This window comes from Rana temporaria, chromosome 5 (assembly GCF_905171775.1).
Source record: "Rana temporaria chromosome 5, aRanTem1.1, whole genome shotgun sequence".
Lineage (NCBI taxonomy): Eukaryota > Metazoa > Chordata > Amphibia > Anura > Ranidae > Rana > Rana temporaria.
The window spans coordinates 62,423,925-62,441,978 of record NC_053493.1 but is presented as its reverse complement, the minus strand read 5'-3'; the positions used below and the strand labels follow the sequence as shown (position 1 = coordinate 62,441,978).

Here is an 18,054-nt window from a genome sequence, read left to right as displayed (position 1 = left end):
CCTGCCTAGCGCCTCCATAGCAAGCAGCATTCTATAAGGGCAACTGAAAAGGCTTGCTTCTGAGCCGCTGTTCTGTATGTCCATTCAGACACACAGCGTGGCTCGGCCCCACCCCCGCTTTCTTCTTCATTGGTTTACTGGCTGTTATTGACAGTAGCAGCAGCCAATGGCTTATGTTGCTGTCTCAGCCAATGAGGAGGGGGAGAGCCAAGGCTCTCGTGCACATAGTTTTACTATATAGTCGTACAATGCTACATGGGCATTCCCATTATGGAATACTCTCCTGTTGAGGAATCTGTAACCTCAACTACTGACTGACAATACGATGCAAGCAGTCAAGATCCCAAAATGGTTTGGTTGCATTTTGGTAACTTCAGCTCTGGATCTTGAACGCGACCTGGGCCAAAGTTTTTCTTCCTCAAGACAAACTTCTGACTCTCTGCTCTACACTCTCTGCAAATCCTCATGTAGAGGGCAGTATTACTCGGTAGTTTTTGGAATGGCTGGTTCCTGTGTCCCTTAAAGCAGGGGTCTCAAACTGGTGGCCCTCCAGCTGTAGTGAAACTACAAGTCCCGTCATGCCTTTGTCTGTGGGAGTCATGCTTGTAACTGTCAGCCTTGCAATGGCTCATAGTACTTGTAGTTTTGCAACAGTTGGAGGGCCGCCAGTTTGATTGATACCACTGCCTTAAAGGGATGAACTCCCAAGAAACCTGTTATTCCATCTTGCTGCTGTGTGTGGTGGGATGTACACTATAAGCATTTGCGTATATTTAAAACCCCCTTTTTCTCCTTTAAAAGGTTTAGATAGGGGTAGGTAGGGGTTAAGTCTCTCGCCAGGATTTAAAGTTGAGCATTAAAGCTCCATAGAACTTAAGTACAGCTCTAAAGCACTCATTGGCATTTTTCACTGCAGTTTGAATAGTGACATGGCTGAAAATGCACTCCAGTCTAGATATGCATTTTAATGTTATTGGTTTCTGAGTCCATCCGTCCATTAAATGTTGCCTTTTCTGATTAGATGAGTTGCGTTATCTGATTTTATATGCAGGTTGGTTTCTCTTCAAAGTTACTATGCAACTCTAGACAAATTATCCTTTGTTTTTAGAGTGGACATGGATTAGAACCTCTATTTGGATTTTATTCTATGCATCCCTATTAGGAACCCTGGTTACAGGGCCAAGAAGTGACTAGAAATCCTTTCATTTGAATTCAGAAAGTGAGAAACAACTGACAATTTTTTTAAAAGCCTTTTCTATTTTCTCCAAAACTTAGCTGAATTACAGTAATTAGATGGGTAAAATATCAGTTTCCGACAGGAAGCTGTTTTCTTCCAGAGTTTTCTGTGCAATGTATTAATACTTAAATGTGCTTTTATGCTTTAAAGTAACATTCTTACAGCATTTAAGGCAATATTCCAGTGACCACACAGGGGGAGTCTATTAGAAATGCTACAGCTGTCAGCATTTTCTGTTGGGTTAAAAGATTTCTGCGTTTTTTCATGTCTCTTCTCTTATGTTCTGCCTTTTGCTGTCTTTTAGTAAAAAAATATATTTGCAAGAACTTTCTGTTAATGCAGTTATTTGGTACAGTTTTGATTATCTGGTCTTCGTAATTGTCACACAAGCAGAAAAATACAGAGCATGCCATCTTTCCTGACCACTCAACATCCAAAAACATTTTTAAATTTAAACTTAATTTCACAAAAGGAAACAAAGGAGGGCTGAACAAATGGGAAACCATTTTTTATTGTACAGTGCATGACACCAGAATCTTATCCTAGACCATGGGGTATATGACAGTACTTATAGTTGGACACTGGCAAAAGAAGCTTTGTTGGGTCTCCCCCCGTGTTCCCATATAATCCCACCTACTCCATGAGGCTTCAGTTTCATCTTGATAGTGTCCATAGGAGATGCTTGCTAACAGCACTTGAACCTTGTGAAGTAGGCAGGGTTATATGGGTCCACTAGCAGGAAGTGCTTCATAGATTCCTGGTCTATGAATTGATTCTTGTGTCATGTAATGTACTCGAATATACAGAATTTACAGGTATGTTAAAATTTGTTCTTTCAAGGAATGTTCAAAGAGGTTCTTTTATTGATACAGAGTTGTTGCAGTGATTTTCAAGTTTTAAGGTAAATAATGTTCATTATCAATCGTAACTCTATCTCCAGTGGTTTCTGTATGGCCAAAAACAGCCAGAGAGGAAGTCCTTTCTTGGGAGGTTGAAATGAGAGGAGATGAACAATTGTCTGTCTGTTAACTTTTCCAGAAAACTACGGGAGGCTCTGCTTGTGCACTTTTAATTAGCTGGTACTCCTTTTAAAAATATACTATTCATTGATGTTCCATCCACATGTCAGTATTGTTGGTGTCTATTCAGGATGTTGACGCTGCTCTGTCTGCACAGCGGGTCAGAACAGCGCAATTGGGATGCTGCTCGGCAAAAATATTAAAGGAAATGCCGACTGACTTGTCTTAAGACAGCCGAATAATAAGACATATGGAAGTGGTTATTTGATTCCTTTTCTCATAGCTTTGATTTTCACACAAGATGAAAATCATATGCTATATAAATTTGATTTCTTTGTAAGTGCCCATAGAGGCTCACCTGATTCAAGCATAGTGAGATTGAACTCAGACACTTCTTTGAAGTATCAGGCAGAGTTGTACAGCTGCAAAGGCAAAGGTTTACCGTTTGTAGTTTCTTTTAAATTAAGTCTCATATTTTAAGGTAAACTCCAGCCAAAATTGTAAATTTATCCTTGAGCACAGCTGACCTGTTAAGGGCTTCAGGGCTCATGCAGGCATTGCTGTAGAAAAACATACTAACCCTACTTCCTTTTGTCTGTAATATGGTCATCCTGGAGAACGCCTGCTTGTGGAGCTGGATGTTACTCCACCACTTCTGCCTACATTGACTCAAGGAGTCTACATTGAGCTGGTTGATTATGGTGTTCTGAGCGCATTTTTTTTTTAATCTTTAAGTAGAGGTCATCTGCATTATAGAGGCTGTGCATGCCTTGTATCCTATAGATCAGTGGTTCAATGAAAAAGACCCACATAGGCAAAGGTCAGTGCAGGAGGTCTCTGGCTGATCTATGCTCACTTTTGAGGGAAATCTATTGGGTAGGGATTACTATGGAAGGCTGTTGACCCTGGCTTTGTTAAAAGTAGTGGTGCACAGAAATGAAAATTCTTGGCCAAAAATTCAGGATAAACTTGGCCCGAAAACTGAAACCGTAATGGACAGTTTAAATTTTTATATATATATATATATATATATATATATATATATATACATATATATATACATATATACATATATATATATACATATATACATATATATATACATACATACACACACACACACACACACACACACACACACACACACACACTCCTGATCAAACGTTTAAGACCACTTGAAAAATGTCTAAAAATCATATTTTACATTGTTGGATCTTAACAAGGTTCCAAGTAGAGCTTCAACATGCAACAAGAAGAAATGAGAGTGAGACAAAACATTTTTTGAGCATTCAATTTAATGAAAACAATGAATAAACTGTAACAGGCGGTTTTTCAGCTGATCAAAAGTTTAGGACCACACCTCCAAAAAAAAAACGAAACCCCCCCAAAAACAGAAATCCAACTCCCAAATATGAACTCCGTAACGAGTAGCTCCGCCGTTATTGTTGAAAAATTATTTTCGGAATGCTTGATGCCTCGCGTTTCCATGAGGTGAGTGGGAACAATTCTCCAAGTGGTGAAGACAGCCGCACGAAGGCCATCTACTGTCTGGAACTGTTGTCCATTTTTGTAAACTTCCCTTGCCATCCATCCCCAAAGGTTCTCAATTGGATTTAAATCAGGGGAACACGCAGGATGGGCAAAAAGACTGATGCTGTTCTCCTGGAAGAAGTACCTTGTCCTGCAGGCATTGTGTACTGTAGCGTTTTCCTGTTGAAAAACCCAGTCGTTACCACACAGACGAGGGCCCTCAGTCATGAGGAATGCTCTTTGCAACATCTGGACATAGCCAGCGGCCGTTTGACGCCCCTGCACTTCCTGAAGCTCCATTGTTCCACTGAAGGAAAAAGCACCCCAGACCATTATGGCGCCCCCTCCACTGTGGCGCATAGAAAACATCTCAGGTGGGATCTGCTTGTCATGCCAGTAACGTTGGAAACCATCAGGACCATCAAGGTTAAATTTTTTTCTCATCAGAGAATAAAACTTTCTTCCACCTTTTGAATTTCCCATGTTTGGTGCTCTCTTGCAAAGTCCAAACGAGCAGGTCTGTGGCGTTCAAGGAGACAAGGTTTTTGAAGACGTTTTTTGTTTTTGAAGCCCTTCAGTCTCAGATGCCGTCTGATGGTTATGGGGCTGCAGTCGGCACCAGTAAGGGCCTTAATTTGGGTCGAGGATCATCCAGTGAAAAGCATCCTTTTAAATTCTATGTATGTCTTTACAGTGGTCCTTTGCGCTTCAGTTGTGTTATAATGCACCTCCCCATCGAAAACATGATAAAAACGCACCCATGTTCCTTTTTTTGGTGAGTTTTTTTAGTCACACGGCCTATGAAAATGCGGCAAAATCAATGTAAAATTGCGTGCGTCTTTTAGTGGCCATCATTGGCACTTTTTTTTTTTTAAATCCATCGGAAAAACGGTGATAACCCTATTTTTGCCCGATATTTTTGACAGCTGATGTATCGGTGCATCCCTATTGAAAGAATATTTTGGCATATATTTGCTCTAGAGGTCTGCTTATGTAAAATGAAGCATTTGTGTATGTGTCACCTACACAAGGGGGTTTTCTGTATGGTTTACATATTACATGTCAAAACACATACACAGCTGCAATTCATAAATGTTTACAGTTTTAAGTGCCAAAAATGTTGTATTTTTGTACCATCAGTCCTGTGATTTATACACATTTTCTGCATTGCACAGCCAGACAGGGGAACCCATACAGCCCCGGCTAAGCAATTATGCATCATATGTCACCTCTCTACCTCCAGCCCCCTCACCAGATAGTGAATCAGCATTATCTCATCTAAGCAGCAATTGGGGGACTAACCTTGTAAGCATTAGAGATGGGCTCAGGTGTGTTAGGGATCCTAGTCCCAACCCACTTGCCCAATCCTGCCAGGAAGCCAACACTGCACACCGCTAATGACAGGCAGTGAGACGTTTCCCGGTCTGTGCAGCTGCAGACCAGGAAATGTCTCACTGTCTGTGATTAACAGTGTGCAGTGTTGGCTTTCTGGGGGGGATCGAGCAGGTGGGTTGGGACTAGGATCCCCAAAATCATCCAAGCCCATCTATAGTAAGCAGTATAGCTGACCTAAGAAACTCTGATGCCAAACCAGGATTTGGCAGTGTGATCCTAAGCATAGATGGATCTATCAGTATAATGGTTGGCTGCAATACAGATTGCTGGGTAGGTAAAGCAGTAAACATACAGTGCATGTCAAGCATGTTTTTTAGCGGTTTGTCTGGTTTTCCACTTTGACTTGGTCTAAGCAGCAACGTCTTGATACTGTCAACCCGTCGATAAACTAATTATTGGTGATATGTTGGCTACGTTCTGAAGAGACTAAAAGCTCCACGCAAAATTGTTTAGTTTCCATAATCTAGTAATCGGCTACGCCATTTGAAAGTGGCTGAGCCTGGGTTGAATGGTCTCCAGGCAAACAAGTGTTGCAATTAAAATGGAGACAAATTAAACTTTCCACTCAGTCTTGAAAATAAAATTACTTTTGACACGTGATATTTCACAGCTGCTGCCAAATTGCATAAAACCATTCAAGGCCAGATGTGATGTATTAGCTGAGATAATAGGAATAATGAATTTCAATGTATATGTGCAAATGGTGCCCAATAACAGTTAGCTGTCATGTGGAGGAAATTAACATTCTCCTTGCTTGGCAATGGTTAGACAATCAGTGTGATAAGAAAGCATCAGACAGCGAGCAGCATCATCATTATTCTGTTACGTTTCTGAAAGTCATAACCTATTGACATGTTGTATTTTGATTTTCTCATCTACAGGGAGAGTTGTATGCATTGTCGGTTTTCCCCCATTCTTAATTTTTTTCTCCAATTGCAGTTATTTTCCAAAAATTAACTGTCTAAATACATTGTTGAAATATATAGTGGATTCACACCCCATTATTATGTCGGGTTTCTGTGATGTAAAAAAATGAGACAAAGATAAATTAATTTCAGAACTTTTTCCACCTTTAATGTAAACTATAAACAGTATAACTCGGCTAAACAACAAACTGAAATCTTATTTGCCCACTTTTCTTTGCAAATACACTCCAAATCCATCAGTTTGCGAGGGCATCCCCTGTGTACATCTCTTTAGATCACCCCACAGATTTTTTTATGGGATTCAGGTCTGGGCTCTGGCTGGGCCATTCCAAAACTTAAATCTTCTTTTGGTGAAGCCATTCCTTTGTTGACTTGGATGTATGCTTTGGGTTGTTGTCATGCTGAAAGATGGAGTTCCTCTTCATGTTCAGCTTTCTAGCAGAAGCCTGAAGGTTTTGTGCCAATATTGACTGGTGTTTGGAACAGTTCCAAGTTCCCTCTATCTTCACTAAGGCCCCTGTTCCAACTCAAGAAAAACAGCCCCAAAGCATAATGCTGCCACCACCATGCTTCACTGTGGGTATCGTGTTCTTTTGATAATGTGCAGTGTTGTTTTTGCAGCAAACATATCTCTTGGAATTAAGGCCAAAAAGTTCAACCTTGTTATCAGACCATAACACATTTTCCCACATGCTTTTGGGAGACTTCAGATGTGTTTTGCAAAATTTAGCCGGGTTTGAATGTTTTTTTTAAGAAAAGGCTTCCGTCTTGCCACTCTACTCCATAGCCCAGACATATGAAGAATACGGGAGATTGTTGTCACATGTACCACCAGTATTTACAAGATATTTCTGCAGCTCCATTAATGTTGCTGTAGGCCTCTTGGCAACCTCCCTGACCAGTTTTCTTCTCGTATTTTCATACATTTTGGAGTGGTGTCCCGTTCTTGATAATGTCACTGTTGTGCCATATTTTCTCCACTTGTGGATGACTGTCTTCGCTGTGTTCCATAGTATATCTAATGCTTGGAAATTCTTTTGTACCCTTCGCCTGACTGATACCTTTTAACAATGAGATCCCTCTGATGCTTTAGAAGCTTTTTGTGGACCATGGCTTTTTCTGTAGGATGAGACTAAGAAAATGTCAGGAAAGACCTGCTAGAACTTTATTTGGGGTTTATCGGAGGCACTGTAAATGATGGCAGGTGTGTACTGACTCCAATGTAACATGAGTTTTAATGTGATTGCTTAATTCTGAACTCGGCTACATCCCCAGTGATAAGAGTTATGCAACCACATTATTTAATTTTTTTTTTACTCCCCCCCCTCAAATGAGTTGTAGGTCACAGTTTATAGGTTGAGTTTATAGGTCACATTAAAGGTGGAAAAAGTTCTGAAGTAATTTATCTTTGTCGTATTTTTCTACATCACAGAAACCTGACATTTTAACTGGGTTGTGTAGTTTTTTTTTATATCCACTGTATGTGGCAGTTGTTTAACCACCTAAATACCGAGCCTATTGACACTTCTCTCCTTTATGTAAAAAATCATAATTTTTTTGCTAGAAAATTACTCAGAACCCCCAAACATTATATATATATTTTAGCAGACACCCTAGGGCATGGGTGCTCAACCTGTGGCTCTCCAGCTGTTGCGGAACTACAATTCCCATGAGGCATTGCAAGCCGCTGACAGGTACGAGCATGTCTCCCAAAGGCTGAGGCATTATGGGAATTGTAGTTTTGCAACAGCTGGAGAGCCACAGGTTGAGCACCCATGCCCTAGGGAATAAAATGGCGGTCATTGCAACTTTTTATCTCGCACAGTATTTGCGCAATAATTTTTCAAACGCCTTAAAAAAAAAAAATGGTTAATGACAATAACAAAACAGTAAAGTTAGCCCAATTTTTTTGTATAATGTGAAAGATGATGTTACGCAGAGTAAATGGATACCTAAATTGTCACGCTTTAAAATTGCGCACACTCAAGTGGCAATACCTCACATGTGTGGTTTGAACAGCGTTTGGGGTCGTTATGTTTGAATACTGCCCTGTGGCCCAAGGGAGTGGGATTATGTTCTGCTTCAGTATGTCACAGTACATGTTGGTATTTATGGTTTCCTCAATAAACTGTAGTTACCCAGTGCCGGCAGCACTCATGCCGCCCCAGACCATGACACTCCCACCACCATGCTTGACTGTAGGCACACTTATCTTTGTACTGCTCACCGCCACACACGCGTGACACCATCTGGACCAAATAAGTTTATCTTGGTCTCATCAGACCACAGGACATGGTTCAAGTAATCCATGTCCATAGTCTGCTTGTCTTCAGCAAACTGCAGTCTTTCTTGTGCATCATCTTTAGAAGAGGTTTCCCTCTGGGACACCAGCCATGCAGACCAATTTGATGCAGTGTGCGGCGTATGGTCTAAACACTCTCAGGCTGACCCCTCACCCCTTCAACCTCTGCGCCAATGCTGGCAGCGCTCATTCATCTATTTCCCAAAGACAACCTCTGGATAAGGCGTTGAGCACGTGCACTCAACTTCTTTGGTTGACCATGGTGAGGCCTGTTATGAGTGGAGCCTGTCCTGTTAAATCGCTGTATGTTCTTGGCCACCATGCTGCAGCTCATTTTCATGGTCTTAGCAATCTTCTTATAGCCTAGGCCATCCTAATGTAGAGCAACAATTCTTTTTTTCAGATCCTCTGAGTTCTCTGCCATTAGATGCTATGTTGACCTTCTTCTGACCAGTATGAGAGAGTGGGAGCAATAACCCCAAATTTAACACACCTGCTCCCCATTCACACCTGAGACCTTGTAACACTAACTAACGTGTCACATGACACTGGGCAGGGAAAATGGCTAATTGAGCCCAATTTGGACATTTTCACTTAGGGGTAGTACTCACTCTTGTGGACAGCAGTTTAGATATTTCTGTGTGTTGAGTTATTTAGCGGGGACATCATATTTGAACTGTTATACAAGATGTATACTCACTACTTACTTATGTTATAGCAAAGTGTAATTCCTTCAGTGTTGTCACATGAAAAGATATAATAAAATATTTACAAAAATATGAGGAATGTACTCACTCACAGTGAGATACTGTAGGATTTTAGCCGCTTAACTCTTTTGGGTCTTTGTCGTGTTTTTCATTTCAATTGAACATATTTGACACATCTTGGTGAAAGTTCTGGACTGTAGGCAGGCCAGTTAAGCATCCAGACTCTTCTACCACAAAGCCATGCAATTGTCAGACATTTTTACACAGTCTCCCTTGGAGGTGGGGTTGAATTTACACCTTTTCAAGTCAAACAAACACTTTAAAACAATAATTTATCTCTGCAGCTATAGGCATTCTGCATAAACGGTTTTTATTTATTTCTTTATTTTTTTTTAATTTACAACCAAAGGCACTAAAATCTCAGCTGTTTACAAGATTACAGCATTTTGGCAATCTGCCAGACTTAAGACTTCATAAGCTTTGTTGCATTTTTTGAAGGATCTTTAACACATTTTTTCACATTACAAACAGCTAGAGAAGTGCACGAGGGCTTGTTTTTACAACTTTTATGGCTTATAAATAATGTAAATAGGTAAATGGGCACAGGTGTACTTTAAAGCGCTTTTTGATATGCACACGTAATTCATTTGCCTTTTTTTGCTTTTATACATGCAGAAGGGAGACTGTGGTGTGAAATCTATAGGGCCAGGGCTGTAAGGTAGAGGTGGGCTAAATTGGCAACATTCCTTCTTTTTTAGTTTGCTGTCTCTACCTCTGCCTGGACTTTTCTTCTTTTTTTTTTTTTTTAACTCCTTTAGTATGTGGAGTCGAACTCTGTCACTTTCACATTTAAACATGATGTTAAAGGAAAAGCATTCAACATATTTTATCATTCATCAATTCTTTATTAGAAATTATATACATGAGCGGCTTCAATCAGCTGAAGTCATTCTGAATGACCTTTGTGTCAAGTAAATGTTTTGAATGAAACATGGGACAGGCCTAATAGCTTGAATAGTTAATGAATATGTAAGTAGGGAGCTGGGGAGAATAAAGGGTTTGGTGGGAGCATGAATTGCTTCTTGATATGGGAAGTAAGATTGAAAGTCTGTTAGCAGAATACAAAATCGGTGCCATGTTAATTCTGCTCATCAGGCACGTTGTCTTTTATTTTGCAGACATTTAAATCAGAACTCCAGCTCTACCTTCAGTCTTGTACAGTTGTATATGTAACTCTCTTGTACTGAAATCTTAGACTGATTTCACTGCACACTGTGCGCCTCTATAGTGTGCATTAGAAACTGCAGCACCTCAGAACTCCAGAAATCAAGGAAGGCAGAATATAAGCAGTATTTGTTTTTCGATGCAGCACCAAACATATTACTTATGTGTAATGGTGTGTATCTTGCATATATTTCCTCTTGTGTCATCTCCGTTCCGCTCAATACTGTCCAGAGCTGCTATCTTCTGGTGCTGATGCCACACAGGACAGTATCCAATGGCTCTGAGGAGGCACAACAGGTAAGATTTTTAGCAGAAGCAGCTGCCTGCATGTAATAGGATACACACAATTACACATAACTAATATGTTTGGTGCTTTGCGATCAATCCCCCCCATTTTTTTTTCTTGACGGGTCTCGATCCCCACCCTGTTATCTTTTCAGAAGCAAACTTTTTAATAAATGAACAATGTACTGAAACGGTACAATAGGATATCAAGAGTTCAGTGGAGATGTTTACATTTAAAAAAAATGTAATCATAGATTGAAAAACACAGAAATTGAACAATTCTATTGCATTTAGCTATACTGCCACCTACAGGAGGTGGGGACACTGGGCACAATGAAACAAAAGAAAAAACTGGAGTCCAGCCTCTGTATAACCCTTCCTCTACTTGGCATGCCTCAGTATTTTGCTAGTGTCCTAGGAGGTTGAACACTTCCCACTCCCAATAAAAAAATTATAAAAAAAAAAAAAAAAAATATATATATATATATATATATATATATATATATATAATATTACCAAAAGTATTGTGAAGTGCCTTTACACGCACATGAAATTTAATGGCATCCCACTCTTAGTCTGTAGGGTTCAATATTGAGTTGGCCCACCCTTTCCAGCTATAACAGCTTCAACTCTTCTGGGAAGGCTGTCCATAAGGTTTAGGAGTGTGTCTATGGAAATGTTTTACCATTCTTCCAGAAGCGCATTTGTGAGGTCAGGCACTGATGTGGCGAGAAGGCCAGTCAAGTTCCTCCACCCCAAACTCGCTCATCCATGTCTTTATGGACCTTGCTTTGTGCACTGGTCAAAATCATTTGGTGGAGGGGGGATTATGGTGTGGGGTTGCTTTTCAGGGGTTGGGCTCAGCCCTTTAATACAGTGAAGGGAACTCGTAAGGCGTCAGCATGGCAAGACATTTTGGACAATTTCATGTTCCCAACTTTGTGGGAATAACCCCTCCCTATTCCAACATGACTGCGCTCCAGTGCACAAATCAAGGTCCATAAAGACATGGATGAGCGAGTTTAGGGTGGAGGAACTTGGCTGACCTGCACAGAGTCCTGACCTCAACCTGATGGAACACCTTTGGGATGAATTGAGTGGAGACCATGAGCCATGCTTTCTCGTCCATCATCATTGCCTGACCTCATAAATGCACTTCTGGGAGAATAGTTAAACATTTCCATAGACACACTCTTAAACCTTATGGACAGCCTTCCCAGAAGAGTTAAAGCTGTTATAGCTGCAAAGGGTGGGCCAACTCAATATTGAACCCTATGGACCAAAACTGGGATGCCATTAAAGTTCATGTGCGGGCAAAGACAGGCGTCCCAATACTTTTGGTAATATAGCACGCACGCACGGCACCCCTGCATTTCTATCAGCGCACCACTCAGAAAATTGTTGTGATTAAAAATGTTTACACATTCTCGTGTTCATTTTGTTTGTGTTGGTATGACACAAAAAGTCAAATCTGACACATGCCACGCACAACTCCAAAAATGGACTGGTCAAAAATATTTACCCCCCCGCCCCCCAGGTCACTAGAACTAGTGTCCCCGTTAAACGATTTCCTTTTTATTACTTTTCTGGGGACAATCCAAAATGTGGGACTTTCTTTTACTTTCATGACAATGGTAAAGAGGTGTTCCAAACCATCTTCATTCTGTTGTGAACATAAATACAGTTTTACCTTTTTGTTATACTTTAAATTACTATGCAATAAAATAATGAATATATTTTATACAAGCTCTAAATTTAATTGGTAAAATCCTTATTATAAGCTGCTTCAGGTTACTGCGCTCTCTGTAATGTGTCATTTAGCCACTTAAGCCCCGGACCAATATGCAGCTAAATGCCCAGAGGTGTTTTTACAATTTGGCACTGCGCTGCTTTAACTGGTAATTGCGCGGTCATGCAATGTTGTACCGAAATGAAATTTGCGTCCTTTTCTTCCGACAAATAGAGCTTTCTTTTGATGGTATTTGATTGCCTCTGCGATTTATTATTTTTTGTGCTATAAACAAAAATAGAGTGAACATTTTGGAAAAAATGCAATATTTTTTACTTTTTGCTATAATAAATATCCCCCAAAAATATATAAAATATTTTTTTTCCTCAGTTTAGGCCGATACATATTCTGCTACATATTTTTGGTAAAAAATAATCACAATAAGCGTTTATCGGTTGGTTTGGGCAAAATTTATAGCGTTTACAAAATAGGGGATAGTTTTATAGCATTTTTATAATTTTTTTTTTTTTACTACTTATGGTGGCGATCAGCGATTTTTTTCCGTGACTGCGACATTATGGCGGACACTTCGCACAATTTTGACACATTTTTGGGACCATTGTCATTTTCACAGCAAAAAATGCATTTAAAATGCATTCTTTATTGTGGAAATAACAGTTGCAGTTTGGGAGTTAACCACAGGGGGCGCTGAAGGGGTTATGTTTCACCTAGTGTGTGTTTACAACTGTAGGGGGGGTGTGGCTGTAGGAGTGACGTCATCGATTGTGTCTCCCTATAAAGGGGATCACACGATCGATGCAGCCGCCACAGTGAAGCACGGGGAAGCCGTGTTTACACGCGGTTCTAAAGTTCCGGGGACCGATCGCGGGACCCCAGCGGCGATCGGGTCCGCGGGTCTCACGGTCCCGGAGCTTCGGACCAGGTCGTGGGCGCGCGCCTGCGACCCACGGCTGGGTAGATGTAAAGGACGTACCGGTACGTCCATCTGCCCAGCCGTGTCATTCTGCCGACGTATATCGTCGTGCGGCGGTCGCTAAGTGGTTAAATGCCAATCCACTGAGCGGTGATAGTTTAGTTTCTGTAAGAGGGTGGAAAATGTGGCCTTTTGGAAAGTCTGGTGATATTTACATGCGCCTGATTTTTCATGTTGACATATTTGCCACAGCCTCATTAGGAGTCTTCATGTTCCAGATTCAATGTTCTCCAAAATGAGAAGGTGGGGAAATATAATGAGGGGAAATGTACTATAGGAGTTACCAACAAGATATCAGAGCCCTGTAGGTGAGTCAGCCCAACAGGCCCTACTGCCAAGTAATTTTTGCTTTTGGGTAAAGTAATCTTTTAAATAGACTCCAGTAGGGTTGTCCCGATACCACTTTTTTAGGACCGAGTACAAGTACCGATACTTTTTTTTCAAGTAGTCGCCGATACCGAATACCGATACTTTTTTTAAATGTGTCCCCAAATGCAGCCATGTCCCCCCATATGCAGCCATGTCCCTCTAGCCATGTCCCTCACATATGCAGCCATGTCCCTCTAGCCATGTCCCTCACATATGCAGCAATGTCCCTCTAGCCATGTCCCTCACATATGCAGCCATGTCCCTCACATATGCAGCAATGTCCCTCTAGCCATGTCCCTCACATATGCAGCAATGTCCCTCACATATGCAGCAATGTCCCTCACATATGCAGCAATGTCCCTCTAGCCATGTCCCTCACATATGCAGCCATGTCCCTCACATATGCAGCCATGTCCCTCACATATGCAGCAATGTCCCTCTAGCCATGTCCCTCACATATGCAGCCATGTCCCTCACATATGCAGCAATGTCCCTCACATATGCAGCAATGTCCCTCTAGCCATGTCCCTCACATATGCAGCAATGTCCCTCACATATGCAGCAATGTCCCTCACATATGCAGCAATGTCCCTCTAGCCATGTCCCTCACATATGCAGCCATGTCCCTCACATATGCAGCCATGTCCCTCACATATGCAGCAATGTCCCTCTAGCCATGTCCCTCACATATGCAGCCATGTCCCTCACATATGCAGCAATGTCCCTCACATATGCAGCAATGTCCCTCTAGCCATGTCCCTCACATATGCAGCAATGTCCCTCTAGCCATGTCCCTCGATGCGGCGGCACTATGCGGCAGGAGCGGCGGGGGGGGAAGGGGGGGGGAAGTATTCTATTTAGGTATCGGGGGTATTTGCGCGAGTACGAGTACTCCCGCAAATACTCGGTATCGGTCCCGATACCGATACTGGTATCGGTATCTGGACAACCCTAGACTCCAGAATGAATTGGAGAATCAGAATGCAGTAAAACCTTGATTTGCGAGCATAATAAGTTCCAGAAACATGCTTGTAATCCAAAGCACTTGTATATCAAAGCATTTTTTACAGGATCACCTCTATATTTAGCAACTTATTGCTACATTTAGGTACACCTTCATTAAATGTAACCCGTATTGCTACACTTGGAGGCGCCTCTCTTCTCTTTTACACTCAGTTGTGTCATGACGTTACTCTTACAGCAAGACATTGCTTGTATATCAAGGCAACATTTATTAAAACATTTTGCTTGTCTTGCAAAAGGCTCTCAAACCAAGTTCCTCTCAAACCAAGGTTTTACTGTATCTGTAAAATAATGCTTATTAATCAGATGTTTTGTGGCGCCACAATTCCACAAGCTCTCTGCAGCTAAAATTCATTTCTGATTCACGAGTTCCGAGGTGGCAAAAATGTGCGTGCAAGCAATACTACTTCCAAGTTCAGACAAACACTGTTATGCTCTACAGTGTGCAGAGCATAAGAGAGTCTGAGTGCTGGAGGCAGAATCTGGTCAGAGGAGTCAGGGCAATGAAAGCATCGCCTTCTGAGATGAGAGAGAGCAGACTGCATGCAGAATGAGAAGACTGTACTGTATAACAGAATGACCGTGCAAGCTGCAGGAGACTAAAAGCTGACATAAGCTATTCTGCATGCTCCAATCTTAAATGCTGTACATTTAAACAAAAAAAAAAACATTTGTTACACACATGTCCTTGGCCTTAATTGCTAGGAATATACATGCTGTTATAAATAGCTAAGCTACTTTATAGTTTTTTTTCTGACTTTGCTAACCTTAAAGTGGTTGTAAACCCTACATATTCCCAGTGAAATGACTGACCTCAGGTGATGCATAGATGAAACATATCCTCCTAAAATAGGTTGTTCTTGTTTATCTCCAGTATTCTATTCTCCACTGCCATTCAAAGTCCAGAATTTATAAAGCTGGTCTGTACTTTTAGAAGGGGACAGAGAGCTGAAGTTCTACCCTGTGTGAGGAGAGCTGATTGGAGAGAAGAGTCAGACACCCCTTGACATAGAACCCTTGGAACATAGCTGAGGCTCTCAATCACAAGCTGTGTGCTGGAGGTCCCTCCCCATCATTTTTTTTCCTCTTTATGTCCAGACAACTTGTCAGAAGTTATTCATGCTGACAGCAGAGGAATGAGGCAGCAGACCTATTCACTTTTGTCTTAATGTAGGCATCTGGAATCATGCATTATTATGTGAGTAAGAAAACTTTGCAACCCTCAACTTCCCCCCCTTTCACAATGGTGATCCACTCTTCCCATCTTCATCCAAAATGTACTAGTTCTTGTACTTGGTCTAGCCATGTACCAATGCAGTGTTTACCACCAGCCAGTCCCTTTCTTTCTCTCTTTCACTTTCTCTTTCTTTCTTTCTCTCTCTTTCTTTCTCTCTCTTTCTCTTTCTTTTTCTTTCATACTTTTTCGTTTTCTTTCTTTTTCTTTTCTTTCTTTCTTTCTCTTTTTCTTTTCTTTCTTTTTCCTTTCTTTCTTTCTTTCTTTCTTTCTTTCTTTCTTTCTTTCTTTCTTTCTTTCTTTCTTTCTTTCTTTCTCTCTCTTTTTCTTTCTTACTTTTTCGTTTTCTTTCTTTTTCTTTTTCTTTTCTTTCTTTTTCTTTTCTTTCTTTTTCCTTTCTTTCTTTTTCCTTTCTTTCTTTCTTTCTTTCTTTCTTTCTTTCTTTCTTTCTTTCTTTCTTTCTTTCTTTCTTTCTTTTTCTTTCTCTCTCTTTTTCTTTCTCTCTCTTTTTCTTTCTCTCTTTTTTCTTTCTCTCTCTTTTTTCTTTCTCTCTCTTTTTTCTTTCTCTTTTTCTTTCTTACTTTTTCGTTTTCTTTCTTTTTCTTTTCTTTCTTTTTCTTTTCTTTCTTTCTCTCTCTTTTTCTTTCTCTCTCTTTCTTTCTCTCTCTCTTTCTTTCTCTCTCTCTTTCTTTCTCTCTCTCTTTCTTTCTCTCTCTCTTTCTTTCTCTCTCTTTTTTCTTTCTCTTTTTTTCTTTCTTTCTTTCTTTCTCTTTTTTCTTTCGTTCTTTCTTTCGTTCGTTCTTTCTTTCTTTCGTTCTTTCTTTCTTTCGTTCTTTCTTTCGTTCGTTCGTTCTTTCTTTCTTTCTTTCGTTCTTTCTTTCTTTCGTTCTTTCTTTCTTTCGTTCTTTCTTTCTTTCGTTCTTTCTTTCTTTCGTTCTTTCTTTCTTTCGTTCTTTCTTTCGTTCGTTCTTTCTTTCTTTCGTTCTTTCTTTCTTTCTTTCGGTTCTTTCTTTCTTTCGTTCTTTCTTTCTTTCGTTCTCTTTTTTTCCCTTTTATTCTACCCTGTGAAGGTAGCTCACCAATGAGACTGATGCTGCGTAAACTTTCACACTACAAGCCTCTGCTAGACACACACACACACAATAATGAACACGAGCATTGCTTATGAAACATGTTCACATCCTGACAGATGTAAACCCCATAGACACAGAAAACGTGAGTTCAAACCGAGCAATAATTGCTCAATTACCAAATCACACATACCAGGTTGGGGAATTCATGGATGAAATGTGAAATTCTCTTTTCTACTCACCTTTCTAAGATGGTGTGACTTTAGTGAGCAAGTAATTATCAGTTTACTCTAGCAGACAATAGACTTTAGAAAATATTAAATTAAATAGCAGAAGGGCGATGAACCGGAATTACAACATTGTATACACAAAAAGGCATAATTTGCCAATACATATAACTTAAAATAAACCAGGAATTAAAACCACAGATCCATTTTTTTAAATAGACTAAAAATAAAACATTTGTTTGCGTTTTGAGGTCCCCGTAAAACATGTCTAAATTCAAAAACGAAAATGCAATAAATTGCAGCTTGCAAGACCTTAGAAGCAGTGGCTATATTCATTTAAACTTTGTTCAGTCTTTTATTCTTTATTTTTTACCGGCATCGGCCGGTTCAATAGAAACCGTCTGACATTCAGTCCATGTGTACTGCAGCTGGTCGGCTGGCTTCGGTCGATGGGGCATGACAGAAAAGGGTATGCTGATCGGCTCCTGATCAATGCTTTCAGCCAATTGCTAAGAGCGCTGACCGGAGTGTTCTGACTGGGGAGCCGTGGCTTTTACTTAATTTTTGGAATAATAAAAATGTATAAAATTACTTTACATACTTTTTAAGAACGATTTAACAAGTAAGCTTTTATTATACCGATACTCGGTATGAAAAGCATACTGATAATTAAGTGCAGCATTTCTAGCCTTTGTGTAACTGACTACGGTAACCCTGTACCATATAAATTGTTTCCCATGTATTACAGAATGTTAAACCTCTCTAAAATGTTTTTTTCATTTC

General features: G+C 40.3%; 1 protein-coding gene across 13 annotated transcripts in view; it reads left to right on the top strand.

The window, feature by feature from the left end:
• The window catches only part of PARD3 (par-3 family cell polarity regulator), a 768,046-nt gene that overhangs the window by 400,051 nt on the left and 349,941 nt on the right, over positions 1-18,054 (top strand). The gene's annotated exons all lie outside the window — the stretch shown is intronic.